This window comes from Bombina bombina, chromosome 7 (assembly GCF_027579735.1).
Source record: "Bombina bombina isolate aBomBom1 chromosome 7, aBomBom1.pri, whole genome shotgun sequence".
NCBI lineage: Eukaryota > Metazoa > Chordata > Amphibia > Anura > Bombinatoridae > Bombina > Bombina bombina.
In genome coordinates this window covers 191,998,625-192,020,549 of record NC_069505.1, presented here as the reverse complement: position 1 = coordinate 192,020,549, position 21,925 = coordinate 191,998,625, and the positions used below count along the sequence as shown (strand labels likewise).

General features: G+C 45.0%; 1 protein-coding gene across 1 annotated transcript in view; it reads left to right on the top strand.

Annotated features, from left to right (window-relative positions):
• The window catches only part of LDLRAD3 (low density lipoprotein receptor class A domain containing 3), a 352,310-nt gene that overhangs the window by 149,605 nt on the left and 180,780 nt on the right, over positions 1-21,925 (top strand). The window lies entirely within an intron of this gene.

Here is a 21,925-nt window from a genome sequence, read left to right as displayed (position 1 = left end):
GCACACGTATATAGCTGTATCACTCTCACACACTCACACACACACACATGTATATAGCTGTATCACTCTCTCACACACACACACACGTATATAGCTGTATCACTCTCTCACACACATGTATAAAGCTGAATCACTCTCTCTCACATGTATATAGCTGTATCACTCTCTCACACACACACACACACACACATATAGCTGTATCACTCTCTCACACACGTATATAGCTGTATCACTCTCTCACATACATATATAGCTGTATCACTCTCTCACACACACATGTATAAAGCTGTATCACTCTCTCTCACACATATATAGCTGTATCACTCTCTCACACACACACATATATAGCTGTATCACTCTCTCACACACGTATATAGCTGTATCACTCTCTCACACACGTATATAGCTGTATCACTCTCTCACACACATATATAGCTGTATCACTCTCTCACACACATATATAGCTGTATCACTCTCTCACACACACATGTATAAAGCTGTATCACTCTCTCACACGTATATAGCTGTATCACTCTCTCACACACTCACACACACACACACACACACACATATATAGCTGTATCACCCTCTCACACACACACACACACACACACACGTATATAGCTGTATCACTCTCTCACACACACACACGTATATAGCTGTATCACTCGCTCACACACACATGTATAAAGCCGTATCACTCTCTCACACACATGTATATAACTGTATCACTCTCTCTCACACGTATATAGCTGTATCACTATCTCACACACTCACACCTACACGTATATATAGCTGTATCACTCTCTCTCTCTCTCTCTCTCTCTCTCTCTCTCTCTCTCACACACACACACACACACACATATAGCTGTATCTCTCCCACACATGTATATAGCTTTATCACTCTTTCACACACACACATTTAGCTGTTAGTCTGGCAACTCATTTGGAGAAAGTGAAATGTTTAGTTTTTCAGTTGTGGTCTTCTCAAAATGTGCAGAATGTTTTAAACACTATCGAGCGATATACCACGGTTATGGCTCCACAAACCACTTTCATCTTAAATTGCTCACAGGAGATCACCTTCACTTGGAGGGAAGTGCTTTGTACGTCAGTTTAAAGTGACCACATAAGCAGTAAATGTACCCACAAGACCTCACTCCACTCTCAGACTCTTCCTTTATAACCCTATGTGTGTGAGGCGGCTGCACATCTCTGCTGTGCCTTATAGACAAACACAAGTCTGTTCTTCTCAGATTTGTTCTATGTTGTCTCTCTGCTTGATGGTGTGTGCCCTGGGATGTCTTTACCTAGGTGGTATAAATGTAAAATTCAGTTCTTGCTGCAATGAGAGTATCCTAACAGCAGCGATTCAAAATGTAATACATTGTTTGATTAGACAGCAAGAACACTTTGCAGTACACTTTCATTAATTATTTTCCTAATTTTCCTTTGATTTAAATCTAAAAATCACAGTCTTCCCCTTGCACGGTAGAGGCTGGGGTACATTCTTACATACTGTACAGTGATTGCTTGATCAGTGCAGCATCTCATTTATATGTGTGCATAATGGGCCACAAATAACAAAGGAATATTGGGGAGCGCTACAAAATCACAAAGGAATATAGGGGAGCACTACAAAAATCACAAAGGAATATAGGGGAGCACTACAAAATCACAAAGTAATATAGGGGAGCACTACAAAATCACAAAGTAATATAGGGGAGCGCTACAAAATCACAAAGGAATATAGGGGAGCACTAAATAATCACAAAGGAATATAGAGGAGCGATTCAAAACTTACAAAGGAATATAGGGGAGTGTTGCAAAAATCACAAAGGAATATAGGGGAGTGCTATATAATCACAAAGGAATATAGGGGAGTGCTACAAAATCACAAAGGAATATAGGGGAGCGCTACAAAAATCACAAAGGAATATAGGGGAGCACTACAAAATCACAAAGGAATATAGGGGAGTGCTACAAAATCACAAAGGAATATAGGGGAGCGCTACAAAATAACAAAGGAAAATAGGGTAGCGCTTCAAAATCACAATTGAATATTGGGGAGCGGTACAAAAATCACAAAGGAAAATAGAGTAGCACTACAAAATCACAAAGGATTATAGGGTAGTGCTTAATAATCACAAAAGAATATAGGGGAGCTGTCATGGTTTTTCCCTGTTGTGTTTGCCATGTGCTGCTGGCAGCCATTTTACTCACCTCTCTTCCTGACTTGGTGCATTGTGGGGGATGCTGCTTACTTCCTGCACTTCCTTTTATGGCCAGACTGGTGTGCATCATCCATGTGAGACAGGATGCAGTCTCAGAATTGTGATGTCATCATTTATTATTTAAAGGGCCTCTGTTCAGTATGCTTTGCCTTTGCGTTGTCTGAGACCTGTTTGTGAGAGTTCCTGTGTATTAACTGGCTGACTGACGTCCTTCCTGGTTCCTAATCCCTGGCATGTTCCTGACTCTGCTGTTCTCCTTGTTCCTGATTCCGGCTCGTCTGACTATTCGCTTTGGCTCCTGACTCGGCTCGTCTTACTACCAGCTCTGGTTTTGACTTCTGGCTTGATTTCTTGACTTGTGGACATTTTATAATTTTTTGCTATTAATAAAGGTGTGATTATTTTTGCACTTCTCATCTCACTCTGATTCCTGGCACCCTGACATTACGCAAAGGCCATGAATCCTGATGCTGCTAATTACCCACCTTTACCTGCCATCATTTCCAGGATGGATGTAGAGGATCACCGCTTGGATCAATTTGCACTAGCCCTGCAAACCCTGCTGACTCGCACTGCACATTTGGACCAAAGTGTCCCGCATGTTATGTCTGCTCCTGTTTCCGCTGCTGCACCTTCGCCTACCAGGAGCATGTCCGGTTCTGCACCTCTACCTCAGCGATATGGAAGCGATCCTATTCAGAGCAGAGGGTTTTTGAACCAGGTGGGCATTTACTTTGAGATGTTACCTTAGGCGTTTCCCTCTGACAGAGCTAAGGTGGGATTTCTCATCTCGTTACTCTCTGACACAGCTCTTGCCTGGGCTAATTCCTTGTGGGAGACTAATAAACCTGTGATTAAAAAATTACCCTGAATTTGTGGCCTCCTTTCGAAGGGTATTTGATGTTCCGGCTCGCTCCTCCTCTGCTGCTAAATGACTCATGTCCATTCAGCAAGGTACAAGATCTGTTGCTCAGCATGCTATTGAGTTCCGTACGCTTGCCGCAGAGGTAGGTTGGAACAATGAAGCCCTTGTTGACGCCTTCTTTCATGGGCTCTCTGATGCGATTAAAGACAAAGTTACTGCCAGAGATTTACCAGAGGATCTCGAGGCATTGGTGTCTTTTTTGATCCTAATTGACATCAGACTCAGAGAGAGGCCCTCTTTCAAGTAGCGCTTGCGGAAGCCTCCTGTTCCGTTGTCTCCTACGTGTTCGTTCCCACCCATGCCTCCCTCTCCTCCCATGCCTCTTGGTTTCGAGTCACCAGGTACTGCTGAGCCGATGCAGTTGGGATTCACGCGTCTCTCCGCAGCGGAGAGGGCCTTTAGGAGGAGGGAGGGGCTCTGCCTCTATTGTGGGTTACAGGGCCACCTTTTGAAGTCTTGTCCTACACGGCCGGGAAACGCTCACACCTAAGGTCCTGTCGGGGGCAGACCTTGGGTGGTTTATCCTTGTCCCTGGAACCGTTTAAGGAGAAACCTTTGGTCACGGTTGTCCTTTCCTGGGTGGACATCTCCATAGTCACTCAGGCTCTTGTTGACTCCGGTGCTGCTGGCTATTTCATTGACAGTGCTTTTGTATCAAAGCACTCCATTCCTGTTTTGCCTCGGTCCGTTCCGCTTGCTATTGAGGCCATTGATGGCAGGCCCCTTCAGCCCGCACTCGTTACTCACAAAACTGCTCCGTTGTCCATGGCTGTGGGGGCTCTCCATTTTGAAACCCTCCAGTTCCAGGTGATAAACTCTCCACATTTTCCAGTTGTTCTGGGTTATCCCTGGCTCCAAAAGCACAATCCCAGTCTCGACTGGCGCAGGTCCGAAATTTTGTTGTGGTCCCCGCAATGTATTTCCACTTGTCTTCGGAAACCAGTTAAAGTCTTGTGCACTTCTTCGGTATCTCAATTGCCAGAGGAGTACCGAGAGTTCCGAGACGTGTTTGACAAGGTGCGTGCCGGTACGTTGCCTCCTCACCGGTCTTACGATTGTGCCATAGACCTGCAACCCGGAGCCATTCCTCCTCGGGGCCGGGTGTACCCTCTGTCTGTTGCAGAGAATTGTGCTATGGAGGAGTATGTTGCTGATGCTCTGTCGCGGGGAATCATCAGCAAATCCTGCTGTCCTGCAGGGGCTGGCTTCTTCTTTGTGAAAAAAAAGGGTGGCGAGTTAAGACCATGTATCGATTATAGGGGTCTTAATCGTCTTACCATTAAGAATGCTTACCCTATTCCGCTCATTACGGAACTCTTTGATCGCCTCAAGGGAGCTACGGTCTTTACTAAACTTGATTTGAGAGGAGCGTACAATCTCGTTAGGACTAAGGAGGGTCACGAATGGAAAACAGCATTTAACACCAGGAGCGGGCATTATGAGTATCTTGTAATGCCCTTTGGCCTATGTAATGCTCCTGCTGTTTTTCAGGAATTTATTAATGATGTCCTACGAGATATGTTGCAACAGTGTGTTGTGGTGTACTTAGACGACATCCTCATACACTCACCCACACTTGAGGCTCATCGTTCTGATGTTACACAGGTTCTTCAGAGAGAACGGCCTGTTTTGTAAACGTGAGAAATGTGAGTTCCATCAGACTCAACCTTCCTAGGTTATGTTATCTCAGTTGCAGGGTTCTCCATGGATCCTGACAAGTTATCTGCAGTTCTGCAGTGGCCTCGCCCAGTTGGTCTTCGGTCTATTCAAAGTTTTTTGGGGTTCGCCAATTACTATAGAAAGTTTATTAAAAACTTTTCTTCCTTGGTCAAACCTATCACAGACATGACCCGTAAAGAGAATGATCCACTCCATTGGTCACCTACTGCCATTGAGGCCTTTGATAGTCTTAAGACTGCCTTTGCTGCCGCTCCAGTTCTGGCTCATCCTAACCCTGTCCTGCCTTTCGTTCTTGAGGTCGATGCGTCTGAGACTGGAGTAGGTGCCCTCTTGTCTCAACGTCCTACGCTTGACGGTTCCTTGCATCCGTGTAGTTTCTTCTCTAAGAAATTGTCTCCAGCGGAGTGCAATTATGAAATTGGTGACAGGGAATTACTGGTCATAATTTTGGCACTCAAGGAATGGAGGCATCTTCTTGAGGGTACTAGCGTGCCAGTGCTCATTCTTACTGACCACAAGAATTTAACTTATCTATCTGAAGCAAAACGTTTGTCGCCTCGACTATTTTTGTCTCAATTTAATTATGTGGTCTCCTACCTGCCTGGTAGTAAGAATGGTAGGGCTGGTGCCCTCTCTCGACAATTTTCGCCTCTGTCCAAGGAGGAGTTTGTACCTACTCCTGTTATACCTCCTGACCATATTTTGGCTACTATACGTACTAATTTGACTTCTCCCTTGGGGGAGGAGATCCTGGCTGCACAAACCAATGCACCGCCTGAGAAACCTAGTGGTAAGTGTTTTGTTCCTGAGAATCTTCGAACTAAACTTTTGCACACTTACCACTATCCTAAAGCCGCAGGTCACCCAGGCAAGAACCAAATGATTTGGTCTGTCACTCGACAATTCTGGTGGTCAGGTCTTCGTTCTGATGTTGCTGCGTATGTTGCCTCCTGCTCAGTTTGTGCACAGAATAAGACTCCTCAACGTCTTCCTGTGGGTCTTCTTCAACCTATTGCTAATGGTGAGCGTCCTTGGACACATCTTTCCATGGACTTCATTGTCGAGCTCCCTGTTTCCAATGGCAATACTGTTATCCTTATGGTGGTTGACCGTTTTTCTAAAATGTCACATTGCATTCCCTTGATGAAGCTGCCTACCGCTCAGGAGCTTGCTTCAATTTTTGCCCGGGAGGTCTTCCGTTTACATGGGTTGCCCAAGGAGATAGTGTCGGACCGGGGTAGCCAGTTTGTCTCCAGATTTTGGTGTTCCTTTTGTGCTCAAATGGGGATCCAGCTTTCCTTCTCCTCAGCATATCACCCTCAATCCAATGGGGCTGCGGAACGGTCTAATCAAGCTCTGGAACAGTTCCTCCGTTGCTATGTCTCAGATCACCACAATAATTGGTCTGAACTGTTACCTTGGGCAGAGTTTGCTCGTAATAGTGCTATTAATGCTTCCTCCAAGTTATCCCCGTTCATGGGGAATTATTGGTTTCAACCATCCTTGTTGCCTGATTCATTCATGTCTCAGGGTATTCCGGCTTTGGAGGAGCATCTCCGGCAACTCCGTTCCACGTGGGTGCAGATTCAGGATTGCCTTCATCGTTCTATGCAGCGCCAAAAGTTCCAGGCTGATCGTAGGCGTCTGCCCGCACCTTCCTACCAGGTTGGTGAGAATTTGGCTGTCCTCCCGCAACTTGAACCTTCGTGTGCCTTCCAATAAATTGGCTCCCCGTTATGTTGGTCCTTTTCGAATACTCCGACGGGTTAATCCTGTGGCCTACGCTCTTGACCTTCCTCCTGCTATGCGCATCTCCAATGTTTTTCATGTCTCCCTCTTGAAACCATTGGTTTGTAATCGGTTTACCACTGTGTTGCCTCGTCCCCGTCCTATCTTTGTTGACAACCACGAGGAGTATGAGGTCAGCAGCATTATTGACTCTCGTATGTCCAAGGGCCGTGTACAGTATTTGGTTCACCGGAGGGGCTACGGTCCGGAGGAGCGTTCTTGGGTTCCCTCCTCTGATGTTCATGCTCCCGCCCTCCTCCGTGCCTTCCATGCCCGTTTCCCCAATAAGCCTTTTGTCCTCCCGCGGGGGAGGGGTCGTTGAGGGGAGGGTACTGTCAGGGTTTTTCCCTGTTGTGTTTGCCATGTGCTGCTGGCAGCCATTTTACTCACCTCTCTTCCTGACTTGGTGCATTGTGGGGGATGCTGCTCACTTCCTGCACTTACTTTTATGGCCAGACTGTTGTGCATCATCCATGTGAGACAGGATGCAGTCTCAGAATTGTGATGTCATCATTTATTATTTAAAGGGCCTCTGTTCAGTATGCTTTTCCTTTGCGTTGTCTGAGACCTGTTTGTGAGAGTTCCTGTGTATTACCTGGCTGCCTGACGTCCTTCCTGGTTCCTGATCACTGGCTTGTTCCTGACTCTGCTGTTCTCCTTGTTCCTGATTACGGCTCGCCTGACTATTCGCTTTGGCTCCTGACTCGGCTCGTCTGACTACCAGCTCTGGTTTTGACTCCTGGCTTGTTATTTGGCTTGTGGACATTTTATAATTTTTTGCTATTAATAAAGGTGTGATTATTTTTGCACTTCTCGTCTGTCTGATTCCTGGCACCCTGACAGGAGCGCTACAAAATCACAAAGGAATATAGGGGAGTGCTACAAAAATCACAAAGGAACATAGGGGAGCGCTACAAAATCACAAAGGAATATAGGGGAGCGCTTGTCTCTGTGTTGTTTGGCGTATTGTAAGCGGGATACTTTGTGGCATTTGCGTAGTAATGGCTTTCTTCTGGCGATTCGACCATGCAGCCCATCTTTCTTCAAGTGCCTACTTATTGTGCATCTTGAAACAGCCACACCACAATGTTTTCAGAGAGTCCTGTATTTCACTTGAAGTTATTTGTGTGTTTTTCTTTGCATCCCGAATAATTTTCCTGGCAATTGTGGCTGAAATTTTAGTTGGTCTACCTGACTGTGGTTTAGTTTAAACAGAACCCCTCATTTTCCACTTCTTGATTAGAGTTTGAACACTGCTGATTGGCATTCTCAATTCCTTGGATTTCTTTTTATATCCCTTTCCTGTTTTATAGAGTTCAAGTACCTTTTTCCGCAGATCCTTTGAGAATTCTTTTGCTTTCCCCATGTCTCAGAATCCAGAAACGTCAGTGCAGCACTGGATGAAAGATGCAAGGGTCTGTCAGGAGTCCAGAAACTCATTGACCTTTTATATACACACACTAATTACAAGCAAACAGATCACAGGAGAGGATGGTTACCTTTAATAGCCATTCAACCCCTTTGTGTCAACTTATGTGCATGTTATCAGGCCAAAATCACCAGAATATGTAAACTTTTGATCAGAGTCATTTGGGTAGTTTCATTCTGATTTTTAAAAGAGTAAACACAGTTGATTGATAATAAATGGCTTTAGCCAAACACTAACCATGAGTGATAGAAAAGTTTTTGTGTTATCATTCATATTCTCTGAAAAATGGCCAAGAAATCATAAATTCTGCCAGGGTATGTAAACTTATGAGCACAACTGTAAGTGGATGGCATTATAAGTGGGATGCAGGTAAGTGGGAGGGAGGTAAGTGGGTGGAATTACAGGTGTGTGTTAGAGTGATATAGGGGCCGTATGGAGCTTGAAGGGCCTAAAGGCTCGCCAGAAACACCAGTTATGAAGCAGCGGTCTAAAGACCGCTGCTCCATAATCTGTCCACCTGCTCTGAGGAGGTGGACAGACATCGCGGGAAATCAACCCGATCGAATACGATCGGGTTGATTGACACACCCTGCTAGTGGCCGATTGGCCGCGAATCTGCATGGGGGCGGTGTTGCACCAGCAGGTCACAAGAGCTGCTGGTTCAATGCTGAATGTGGAGAGCGTATGGCTCTCCGCATTCAGTGATGTCTGTCGGACATGATCAGCAGATCGGATCATGTCGGACAGAGGGTTGATAAATCGGCCCCATAGAGATAATTGCTTTATTAGTACACTGAGATTTCTTGTCCTTGAAACTGTTTCCCTAACAGCTATTACAGGTATCTTGTCTACATCACGTCTGTTCCTTTTGCTCACAGTGGTGTTTGAGCTTCTATTTACCTCACTGGCTAACGCCGCTATTGTTTTCAGACGTGGATAGAGGTCTCTCCCTATCTGTTTTATTTATTTTTTCCCCTCTCAGGATGCTGTAGCTATGGATGTAACTGTTAACTCTCTGAAATGTTTCATGTTCTTTCAGTGTTTTGTCTCAGAATTGCTCTATGGGATTGAAATAGTCTGTAGTCTTCAGCATTATCCTATTATGATGTTACTAGTCCTAAAGTCCGTGTACATGGGCCATTTTTTGCAGTACAGCGGTCCCACCCCTTGCTCTCTCTCTATCCCCCCTCTCTTTTGCTCTCTCTTTCTCCCCTCTCTTTTGCTCTCTCTCTCTCCCCTCTCTTTTGCTCTCTCTCCCCTCTCTTTTGCTCTCTCTCCCACCCCTCTCTTTTGCTCTCTCTCTCCCCCTCTCTTTTGCTCTCTCTCTCCCCCCTCTCTTTTGCTCTCTCTCTCCCCCCTCTCTTTTGCTCTCTCTCTTCCCTATCTCTTTTGCTCTCTCTCTCTCCCCCCTCTCTTTTGCTCTCTTTCCCCCTCTTTCTCTTGTTAAGTGTGTTCAGTCCACAGGTCATCCATTACTTATGGGATATATTCTCCTTCCCAACAGGAAGTTGCAAGAGGATCACCCAAGCAGAGCTGCTATATAGCTCCTCCCCTCACATGTCATATCCAGTCATTCTCTTGTAACCCTCAACAAAGAAGGAGGTCGCGAGAGGAGTTGGAGTTTTTACTTAATTATTCTTCAATCAAAAGTTTGTTATTTTAAATGGCACCGGAGTGTGCTGTTTTTCTATCTCAGGCAGTATTTGGAAGAAGAATCTGCCTGCGGTTTTCTATGATCTTAGCAGGCGTAACTAAGATCCACTGGCTGTTCTCGACATTCTGAGGAGTGGGGTAACTTCAGAAAATGGGAATAGCATGCGGGGTTCCCCGCAAATGAGGTATGTGCAGTACAATATTTTCTGGGAATGGAATTGACTAAGAAAACACTGCTGTTACCCACATGATGTAAGTACAGCCTTAAATGCAGTAGTAGCGACTGGTATCAGGCTGATAAATGTATGCGCAGTTGAGTTATTTTCTAGGGACTAGAATTTGACTGAAAAATACTGTTTATACTGGAATAATGCTTAAGCCTTATCTGCAGTAGAAGCGACTGGTAGCAGGCTTAGTGATAACTTTGCATGACTTTGAAAAAGTTTGTTTTTAAAACGTTTACTGGCATGTTATTCGTTTTTGTGAGGTACTTTGGTGATAAATCCTTTTTGGGCATGATTTTTTTTTCCACATGGCTAACGTATTTTTCTGCATAGAAAACATTATATCAGGTCTCCCACTGTTGTAATATGAGTGGGAGGGACCTTTTTTTAGCGCCTTGTTGCGCAGTTAAAATTCTAGCACAGTCTTCCTGTTTCTTCCTCCTTGATCCAGGACGTCTCTAGAGAGCTCAGGGGTCTCCAAAATTCGTTTTTGAGGGAGGTAATCAGTCACAGCAGACTTGTGACAGTGTGTTTGACTGTAATAAAAGCGTTAAATTTTAATTTGATATCCGTTTTTGGGTATTGAGGGGTTAATCATCCTTTTGCTTAATGGGTGCAATCCTCTGCTAATTATTACATTTACCGTTAAGAATTGTTGACTATAACTGAATTAGTTCTTTGTTAATTCAACTGTGTTTTTTAAAAGCGCTGCAGCGTTTTTTATATTGCTTGTAAACTTATTGAAAGTAATTTCCAAGCTTGCTAGCTTCATTGCTAGTCTGTTTAAACATGTCTGATACAGAGGAATCTGCTTGTTCATTATGTTCAAAAGCCGATGTGGAGCCCAATAGAAATATGTGTACCAATTGTATTGATATTACTTTGAATAAAAGTCAATCTGTACCGATAAAGAAATTATCACCAGACAACGAGGGGGAAGTTATGCCGTCTAACTCTCCTCACGTGTCAGTACCTTCGTCTCCCGCTCGGGAGATGCGTGAGATTGAGGCGCCAAGTACATCAAGGCACTTACAAATCACTTTACATGATATGGCTAATGTTATGAAAGAAGTATTATACAATATGCCCGAGTTAAGAGGCAAGCGCGATAGCTCTGGGTTAAGGACAGAGCGCGCAGATGACACGAGAGCCATGTCTGATACTGCGTCACAATTTGCAGAGCATGAGGACGGAGAGCTTCATTCTGTGGGTGACGGTTCTGATTCGGGGAGACCGGATTCAGAAATTTCAAATTTTAAATTTAAGCTTGAGAACCTCCGCGTGTTGCTAGGAGAGGTGTTAGCGGCTCTGAATGATTGTGACACGGTGGCAATCCCAGAGAAATTATGTAGGCTGGATAAATACTATGCGGTACCGGTGTGTACTTACGTTTTTCCTATACCAAAAAGGCTTACTGAAATTATTAGCAAGGAGTGGGATAAACCTGGTGTGCCCTTTTCCCCTCCTCCGATATTTAGAAAAATGTTCCCTATAAACGCCGCCACACGAGACTTATGGCAGACGGTCCCTAAGGTGGAGGGAGCAGTATCTACTTTAGCCAAGCGTACCACTATCCCGGTGGAGGATAGTTGTGCTTTCTCAGATCCAATGGATAAAAAATTAGAGGGTTACCTTAAGAAAATGTTTGTTCAACAAGGTTTTATATTACAGCCTCTTGCATGCATTGCGCCTGTCACTGCTGCAGCGGCATTCTGGTTTGAGTCTCTGGAAGAGGCGATTCGCACAGCACCATTGGATGAGACTTTGAGCAAGTTTAGAACGCTTAAGCTAGCTAATGCGTTTGTTTCGGATGCCGTAGTGCATTTAACCAAACTTACGGCTAAGAATTCCGGATTCGCCATACAGGCGCGCAGAGCGCTATGGCTTAAATCCTGGTCAGCAGATGTAACTTCTAAATCTAAACTACTGAATATTCCTTTCAAAGGGCAGACCTTATTCGGGCCCGGCTTGAAGGAAATTATTGCTGACTTTACTGGAGGTAAGGGCCACTCCCTTCCTCAGGACAGGGCCAAATCAAAGGCCAAACAGTCTAATTTTCGTGCCTTTCGTAATTTCAAGGCAGGAGCAGCATCAACTTCCTCCGCTCCAAAACAGGAAGGACCTACTGCTGGTTACAGACAAGGTTGGAAAGGCAACCAGTCATGGAACAAGGGCAAGCAGGCCAGAAAGCCTACTTCCGCCCCTAAGACAGCATGAAGACAGGGCCCCCTTTCCGGAGACGGATCTAGTGGGGGGCAGACTTTCTCTCTTTGCCCAGGCTTGGGCAAGAGATGTACAGGATCCCTGGACGTTGGAGATTATATCTCAGGGATACCTTCTGGATTTCAAAACTTCTCCTCCACAAGGGAGGTTTCATCTGTCAAGGTTATCAACAAACCTAGTAAAGAAAGAGGCATTTCTACGATGTGTACAAGACCTCTTAGTGATGGGAGTGATCCACCCAGTTCCGCGAACGGAACAAGGGCAAGGGTTTTACTCAAATCTGTTTGTGGTTCCCAAAAAAGAGGGAACCTTCAGACCAATCTTAGACTTAAAAATCTTAAACAAATTCCTAAGGGTTCCATCGTTCAAGAGGGTCAATATATGACCACAGTGGATTTAAAGGATGCCTACCTTCACATACCGATTCACAAAGATCATTATCGGTACCTAAGGTTTGCCTTTCTAGACAGGCATTACCAGTTTGTAGCTCTTCCCTTCGGGTTAGCTACGGCTCCGAGACTTTTTACAAAGATTCTGGGTTCGCTTCTGGCGGTACTAAGACCGCGAGGCATTGCGGTGGCTCCGTACCTAGACGACATTCTGATACAAGCGTCAAGTTTTCAAAATGCAGAGTCTCATACAGAGATAGTTCTAGCATTTCTGAGGTTGCATGGGTGGAAAGTGAACATGGAAAAGAGTTCTCTGTTTCCACTCACAAGGGTCCCCTTCCTAGGGACTCTTATCGATTCTGTAGAGATGAAGATTTACCTGACGGAGTCCAGGTTATCAAAAATTCTAAATGCTTGCCGTGTCCTTCATTCCATTCCAAGCCCATCAGTAGCTCAGTGCATGGAAGTAATCGGCTTAATGGTCACGGCAATGGACATAGTGCCATTTGCGCACCTGCATCTCAGACCGCTGCAATTATGCATGCTAAGTCAGTGGAATGGGGATTACTCAAATCTGTCCCCTTTACTGTATCTGGACCAGGAGACCAGGGATTCTCTTCTCTGGTGGTTGTCTCTGGTTCATCTGTACAAAGGAATGACCTTTCGCAGACCAGATTGGACGATTGTAACAACAGATGCCAGCTTACTAGGCTGGGGCGCAGTCTGGAACTCTCTAAAGGCTCAGGGATCGTGGACTCAGGAGGAGAAACTCCTTCCAATAAACATTCTGGAATTAAGAGCAATATTCAATGCTCTCCTAGCTTGGCCTCAGTTAGCAACACTGAGGTTCATCAGGTTTCAGTCGGACAACATCACGACTGTAGCTTACATCAATCATCAAGGAGGAACCAGGAGTTCCCTAGCGATGTTAGAAGTCTCAAAGCTAATTCGCTGGGCAGAGTCTCACTCTTGCCACCTGTCAGCAATCTACATCCCAGGCGTGGAGAACTGGGAGGCGGACTTTCTAAGTCGCCAGACTTTTCATCCGGGGGAGTGGGAACTTCATCCGGAGATATTTGCTCAACTAATTCTTCGTTGGGGCAAACCGGAACTGGATCTCATGGCATCTCGCCAGAATGCCAAGCTTCCGTGCTACGGATCCAGGTCCAGGGACCCGGGAGCGGTGCTGATAGATGCACTAGCAGCCCCTTGGGTTTTCAACATGGCTTATGTGTTTCCACCTTTTCCGTTACTGCCTCGACTGATTGCCAAGATCAAACAGGAGAGAGCATCGGTGATTCTGATAGCGCCTGTGTGGCCACGCAGGACCTGGTATGCAGACCTAGTGGACATGTCGTCCTGTCCACCATGGTCTCTGCCTCTGAGGCAGGACCTTCTAATTCAGGGTCCTTTCAACCATCCAAATCTAATTTCTCTGAGGCTGACTGCATGGAGGTTGAACGCTTGATTCTATCGAAGCGTGGTTTCTCGGAGTCGGTTATTGATACATTAATACAGGCTCGGAAACCTGTGACCAGAAAAATTTACCATAAGATATGGCGTAAATATTTATATTGGTGTGAATCCAAGAGTTACTCATGGAGTAAGGTTAAGATTCCTAGGATATTGTCTTTTCTACAAGAGGGTTTAGAAAAGGGTTTATCCGCTAGTTCGCTAAAGGGACAGATTTCTGCTCTGTCTATTCTTTTACACAAGCGTCTGGCAGTGAATCCAGACGTCCAGGCTTTTTGTCAGGCTTTGGCCAGGATTAAGCCTGTGCTTAAGACTGTTGCTCCTCCGTGGAGCTTAAACTTGGTTCTTAAAGTTCTTCAGGGTGTTCCGTTTGAACCCCTTCATTCCACTGATATTAAGCTTTTATCTTGGAAAGTTCTGTTTTTGATGGCTATTTCCTCGGCTCGAAGAGTCTCTGAGTTATCTGCCTTACATTGTGATTCTCCTTATCTGATCTTTCATTTAGACAAGGTAGTCTTGCGTGCTAAACCTGGGTTTTTACCTAAGGTTGTTTCTAACAGGAATATCAATCAAGAGATTGTTTTTCCATCATTATGTCCTAATCCTTCTTCAAAGAAGGAACGTCTTTTGCATAATCTAGACGTGGTCCGTGCCCTGAAGTTCTACTTACAGGCAACTAAAGATTTTCGGCAAACTTCTTCTCTGTTTGTCGTTTACTCTGGACAGAGGAGAGGTCAAAAGGCTTCGGCTACCTCTCTCTCTTTTTGGCTTCGTAGCATAATACGTTTAGCCTATGAGACTGCTGGACAGCAGCCTCCTGAAAGAATTACAGCTCATTCCACTAGAGCTGTGGCTTCCACCTGGGCCTTTAAGAATGAGGCCTCTGTTGAACAGATTTGCAAGGCTGCAACTTGGTCTTCACTTCATACTTTTTCCAAATTTTACAAATTTGACACTTTTGCTTCTTCGGAGGCTGTTTTTGGGAGAAAGGTTCTACAGGCAGTGGTTCCTTCTGTGTAATGTTCCTGCCTTGTCCCTCCCATCATCCGTGTACTTTAGCTTTGGTATTGGTATCCCATAAGTAATGGATGACCCGTGGACTGAACACACTTAACAAGAGAAAACATAATTTATGCTTACCTGATAAATTTATTTCTCTTGTAGTGTGTTCAGTCCACGGCCCGCCCTGTCTTTTTTGAGGCAGTTTCTAAATTTTAAATTATAACTCCAGTCACCACTGCACCCTATAGTTTCTCCTTTCTCGTCTTGTTTCGGTCGAATGACTGGATATGACATGTGAGGGGAGGAGCTATATAGCAGCTCTGCTTGGGTGATCCTCTTGCAACTTCCTGTTGGGAAGGAGAATATATCCCATAAGTAATGGATGACCCGTGGACTGAACACACTACAAGAGAAATAAATTTATCAGGTAAGCATAAATTATGTTTTTGCTCTCTCTCTCCCCCCTCTCTTTTGCTCTCTCTCTCCCCCTCTTTTGCTGTCTCTCTCCCTCTCTTTTGCTCTCTCTCTCCCCCCTCTCGTTTGCTCTCTCTCCTCTCGTTTGCTGTCTCTCTCCTCTCATTTGGTGTCTCTCTCTCCTCTCTTGTTGTCTCTCTCCCTCTCTTTTGCTCACTCTCCCCCTCTCTTTTGTGCTCTCTCCCCTTCTCTTTTGTGCTCTCTCCCCCCTCTCTTTTGTGCTCTCTCCCCCTCTCTTTTGCACTCTCTCCCCCCTCTCTATTGCGCTCTCTCCCCCTCTCTTTTGCACTCTTCCCCCTCTCTTTTGCGCTCTTCCCCCTCTCTTTTGCGCTCTCTCCCCCCTCTTTTGCGCTCTCCCCCCCCCTCTTTTTTGCTCTCTCTCTCCCCCCCTCTTTTTTGCTCTCTCTCTCCCCCTCTCTTTTGCTCTCTCTCTCTCTCCCCCCTCTCTTTTGCTCTCTCTCTCCCCCATCTTTTTTGCTCTCTCTCTCCCCCTCTCTTTTGCTCTCTCTCTCCCCCCTCTCTTTTGCTCTCTCTCCCCCTTTTTTGTTGTCTCTCTCCCTCTCTTTTGCTCTCTCTCCCCCTTTTTTGCTGTCTCTCCCCCTCTCTTTTGCTCTCTCTCTTTCCCCCTCTTTTGCTGTCTCTCTCCCTCTCTTTTTCTCTCTCTCTTCCCCCCTCTCGTTTGCTCTCTCTCCTCTCATTTGCTGTCTCTCTCCTCTCGTTTGGTGTCTCTCTCTCTCTTTTGTGCTCTCTCCCCCTCTCTTTTGCGCTCTCTCCCCACTCTCTTTTGCGCTCTCTTCCCCCTCTCTTTTGCGCTCTCTCCCCCCTCTCCCCCCTCTCTTTTGTGCTCTTTCTCCCCTCTCTTTTGGGTTCTCTTCCCCCTCTCTTTTGCGTTCTCTTCCCCCTCTCTTTTGTGCTCTCTCCCCCTCTCTTTTGCGCTCTCTCCCCCCTCTCTTTTGCGCTCTCCCCCCTCTCTTTTGCTCTCTCCCCCCTCTCTTTTGCGCTCTCTCCCCCCCTCTTTTGCTCTCTCTCCCCGCTCTCTTTTGTGCTCTCTCCCCGCTCTCTTTTGTGCTCTTTCCCCCTCTCTTTTGCGCACTCTCCCCCCTCTTTTTTGCGCAATCTCCACCCTCTCTTTTGCGCACTCTCCCCCCTCTCTTTTCCTGTCTCTCTCCCCTCTCTCTTTTGCGCCCTCTCCCCCCTCTCTTTTGCGCTCTCTCCCCCTCTCTTTTGTGCTCTCCCCCCCTCTCTTTTGCGCTCTCTCTCCCCCCTCTCTTTTGCGCTCTCTCCCCCCTCTCTTTTGCTCTCCCTCCCCCTCTCTTTTGCGCACCACCTCTCTTTTGCGAACTCTCCCCCCTCTCTTTTGCACACTCTCCCCCCCTCTCTTTTGCACACTCTCCCCCCTCTCTTTTGCGCACTCTCCCCCTTCTCTTTTGCACACTCTCCCCCCTCTCTTTTGCGCACTCTCCCCCCTCTCTTTTGCACACTCTCCCCTCTCTCTCTTGCTGTCTCTCTCCCCCCTCTCTTTTGCTGTCTCTCTCTCCCTCTCTCTTTTGCTATCTCTCTCCCCCTCTCTCTTTTGCTGTCTCTCTCTCTCCCTCTCTCTTTTGCTGTCTCCCTCTCTCTATCCCACCTCTTCTGCTCTCTCTATCCCCCTCTTTAGAGCTCTCTGTCTCGGCCCCGCCCGCATCACGCCCCGGCCCCGCCCACATCCCATCCGCCCCCGCCCGTGTCGTGCCCGGCCACGTCCATGTCGCACCCCGCCACGCCCACTCCGCACCCGGCCATGCCCCCTCCACCACCCGACGCCAGGGAGGTCAGTTGGAAGGCCAGGTGTGTTTGTCCTCGCGCGCAGTCACTACTGCGAATGACACACTTGGCCTTTTATTATATAGGATTTGAGGAGACGGTAAACTCATAATTCATTCTGTCCACAAAATAAAACAATGTTAAAATGTAATTTATTATTTACTAGATGATAAGCCTGCCCAGAGGGCAGTCTATTCTATCCCTATCTATCTGTCCCTCCATACCTATCCCTCCATCCCTATCCCTCCATCCCTATCCCTCCATCCCTATCCCTCCGTCCCTATCCCTCTGTCCCTATCCCTCTATCCCTATCCCTTTGTTCCTATCCCTCTATTCCTATATAACCCTGTCCCTCTGTCCCTATTCCTCTGTCTCTGTCCCTATCCACCTGTCCCTCTATCCCTGTCCCTATCCCTCTGTCCCTGTCCCTTTCCCTCTATCCCTGCCCCTATCCCTCTGTCCCTCTATCCCTGTCCCTATCCCTTTGTCCCTGTCCCTATCCCTCTGTCCCTCTATCCCTGTCCCTATCCCTCTGTCCCTATCCCTCTGTCCCTATCCCTTTGTCCCTCTATCCCTATTCTTTTGTCCCTGTCCCTCTATCCCTATTCATCTGTCCCTGTCCTTCTATCCCTATTCCTCTGTCCCTGTTCCTCTGTCCCTGTCCCTCTATCCCTATTCCTCTGTCCCTGTCCCTCTATCCCTATTCCTCTGTCCCTGTCCTTCTATCCCTATTCCTCTGTCCCTGTCTCTCTATCCCTATTCCTCTGTCCCTGTCCCTCTATCCCTATTCCTCTGTCCCTGTCCCTCTATCCCTATCCCTCTGTCCCTATCCCTTTGTCCCTCTATCCCTATTCCTTTGTCCCTGTCCCTCTATACCTATTCATCTGTCCCTGTCCCTCTATCCCTATTCCTCTGTCCCTGTCCTTCTATCCCTATTCCTCTGTCCCTGTCCCTCTATCCCTATTCCTCTGTCCCTGTCCCTCTATCCCTATTCCTCTGTCCCTGTCCCTCTATCCCTATTCCTCTGTCCCTGTCCTTCTATCCCTATCCCTCTGTCCCTGTCCCTCTATCCCTATTCCTCTGTCCCTCTATCCCTATCCCTCTGTCCCTATGTCTTCCCTATCCCTCTGTTCCAATCCATGAAAAAGAAAAAGGGCCAATGGCACTACTTATAAATATATATATATTTTTTGATTAACCTATTTCCCACTAAAAAGAGAGGGACTATATCCCTGGATTATAGTATATAGACCGGATAGAATAGGTGCTATGATAGAATAGGTGCTATGTAGTGATGCAATGACAGAATCAACCCAAGAGAGGTGAAAGGGCTCTCACTTGGAAAAAAGACTACATATATAGCACTCAAAGGGTTAATGTATCATAAATTAACATTTATTGATTGGCAAGAATGAGTTGCAAAAAGAGAGATAACTGTACTCAAAAAGTGAACAATTGCTGCTCAACGTTTAAAACATAACTTTTATTTAATTAAATTCACACATAATATATAAGAAAATACATAGTTAAAAACGCTCTCAGGAGCCCAATAACGGTCAAGTGACCCTAGTTATGGTTGGTTAAATGAGAAGATGTTATATTATATAAATGTCCTGCAAGATAGTTAACCTAAAATAATTGAGCAAACTGAAAGCTGTGTCCTTAAAGGGTTAAACTGCCTATATATTCAGTAACTTAAATCTACTCTCAATGCAGTGTGTTCTAGGGCTTTCAAAAAAGCTGTTAGGGCGAAACATGTCAGGGACGTTAGGGAAATGGTGAGGAGTCTTTGAGCTCCTGTATTTTAGACAGCCTCAGGGTGCTCTTTCTAGTTTGTTGGTAATTTTATTTTATTAATAATCTTGTTCAATAATATAGTGCAAACAGCTATAATAGTGGAGCTCCACAATATAACCACTTAGGTTTAGTTTCTATCCACTTTGACCAGCACGGCTATATCTCTAATAATCTGACCTATATAGTAAAGGTCTGACCGAGGGCTGACATTAGGTACCGTCTCTCATTGAATCTATCTATTAGAGGTAAAGGTATCAGTACTTAGATGAATGTGACAGTGATTTTTATTTTTTACATTTACTTGTACTGACCATACGGGAGGATGGACTAACATTATATATATGCAACTAGACTAAACTTTAGAAGTGTTGCTGACCGCACTTCCTGCAGTTCCACTACACATTAGGAATTATCTTTAATGTTATGTTCGAGCTGAACCTGATATATAAATATACGCTCAATTTTCAAAGGTGCTATTTACATCGTTTTTAGCAACACTTTAAGAATGATTTTCATGTTATTCAGAATTTAAACCTAATACAAGGACTATTTATATTTATTTATATACAATGCATCTGAAACCCTAGTGCAATTAATTGTTAAGCTATTATTAGAAACTGTACAATGGGATTAAATTCCTCGGAGCATTTTGTTTCTGTTATTTAAACATTTGAAAGCACACTATCGGCTGTCTATCAACCCCTCCAGGGGACACATCAGTTGATGCAGGTATATATAGTAATTCTTATGTTTCTTCTTAACTATTCAGAGTCTTATTGAACACATAAACTACATTTCTGTTCACTAAATCTAAGTGAGCAACTTTACAACTCGTTTGTTCAATATCTAGTTTAGACAGCTTTGAAGATATTCAAGCTTTGGTTGCTAATTTAGTAGCGCTACAGTTACCAGTTAAGATGTTATATAGTAGCTCTATTTAACACACAGAAGGTATACTCAACCTCTATGGGCTGGCACCTCCCATCAGCAACGGACAAGTAACATACTACACTCAAGCTGAGAATACAGTGTGATTCTACATACCCGGTGGATTTAATTTAACCTCTAGACACACTGCATTGAGAGTAGATTTAAGTTACTGAATATATAGGCACTCTTGCAGGATATTTATATAATATAACATCTTCTCATTTAACCAACCATAACTAGGGTCATTTGACCTTTATTGGGCTCCTGAGAGCGTTTTTAACTATGTATTTTCTTATATTTTATGTGTGAATTTCATTAAATAAAAGTTATGTTTTAAACGTTGAGCAGCAATTGTTCACTTTTTGAGTACAGTTATCTCTCTTTTTGCAACTCATTCTTGCCAATCAATAAATGTTAATTTATGATACATTAACCCTTTGAGTGCTATATATGTAGTCTTTTTTCCAAGTGAGAGCCCTTTCACCTCTCTTGGGTTGATTCTGCCTCTGTTCCTATCCCTCTGCCCCTGTCCCTATCCCTCACTCCCTCTGTCCCTATCCCTCTGTCCCTGATCTCCCCTCAAACAGCTCTCTAACCCTCCCCCTTCTATTGCCGCCATCTCAGGTACCAGCAGCTAACCCCACCCCCAAAACCCTTTTCTGTAGTGTAGCTGCCCCATCTCTCCCTGTCGTTTTTTTTTCCTTTCTGTAGTAGGGCACTCCCACTACCTCCCCCCTCTGCTGCTGAGCCACCCACCTGCCTCCCGCCGGCTCCAGCAGAAGATCGTTACAGACGGTGACACACACAGTGACCGATCGCGCTCCATCTCCATATGCTGCAGATGCCTGAAGCTTCTGGAGCTCCAGCTCTCAGCTGTTATGTTACAGCTGAGAGCTGGAGCTCTTGAAGCTGTCTCATGCTGCAGGCTGCGCGTGCAACTGACGGCGGTGCCGGACGCGTTACAAACGCTATTATGTTATAGATGTTGCCTGTTTTTCTTGTAAAATACATCTGAAAAGTGTTCTTGTTCCCTTTCCTCCCAAAAAGGACACAAATTAACAAGAAAAATTATATATTAAGCACTACAATAGCAGCCGATGAAAGCAAGCAGTATGGTGGCCCAGAGATTAAGTTCCATATGGTCACCTCTCTGGAGATAAGGTTTTGCAGTCAGCCTGCCCTCACACCTAAACAAGGAAGTTCTTCCCATTTGACCTTCTCATGGTCACTGTATAACAGATGAACTAGTGATGATTTACATCACAAGAATGAGAAAAGGATCAATATAAATAAATTTCATCAAATTCAAATTGATATAATATCTAGATTTCCCCTTATACAAACTTTGTGTGGCTAGAACCTGGTCTTTTTCCAGATTTTTTGTTGAGAAGAATCCTCTTTCTTTCTTTCTTTCTTTCTTTCTTTCTTTCTTTCTTTCTTTCTTTCTTTCTTTCTTTCTTTCTTTCTTTCTTTCTTTCTTTCTTTCTTTCTTTCTTTCTTTCTCCAAATACATCTTAGCATGGCAAGAGCCAAACGCTGCCAGTAAGGAGAGTGTATATAAAGGAAGAGTCTTTACCTAAACCCAACTGGTTTGAAGTTGTATACCCACCACCAGTGATGAGTCATGTTATCATAATGTAAAGAAACGTTTTATAATTGTATACTTGATGGGTTTAATACCATACCGAGAGTCCCATATGTATATAATATTACACACGGAGAGTCCCATATGTATATAATGTTACACACCGAATGTCCTATATGTAATGCTACACACCGAGAGTCCCATATGTGTATAATGTCACACACCGAGACATATACTGTATATGATCTCTGCCTATAACTTGTATTGTTCCATACAAATCTTTCCCATAACTCACTAGCTGCTCCATATACAGTTG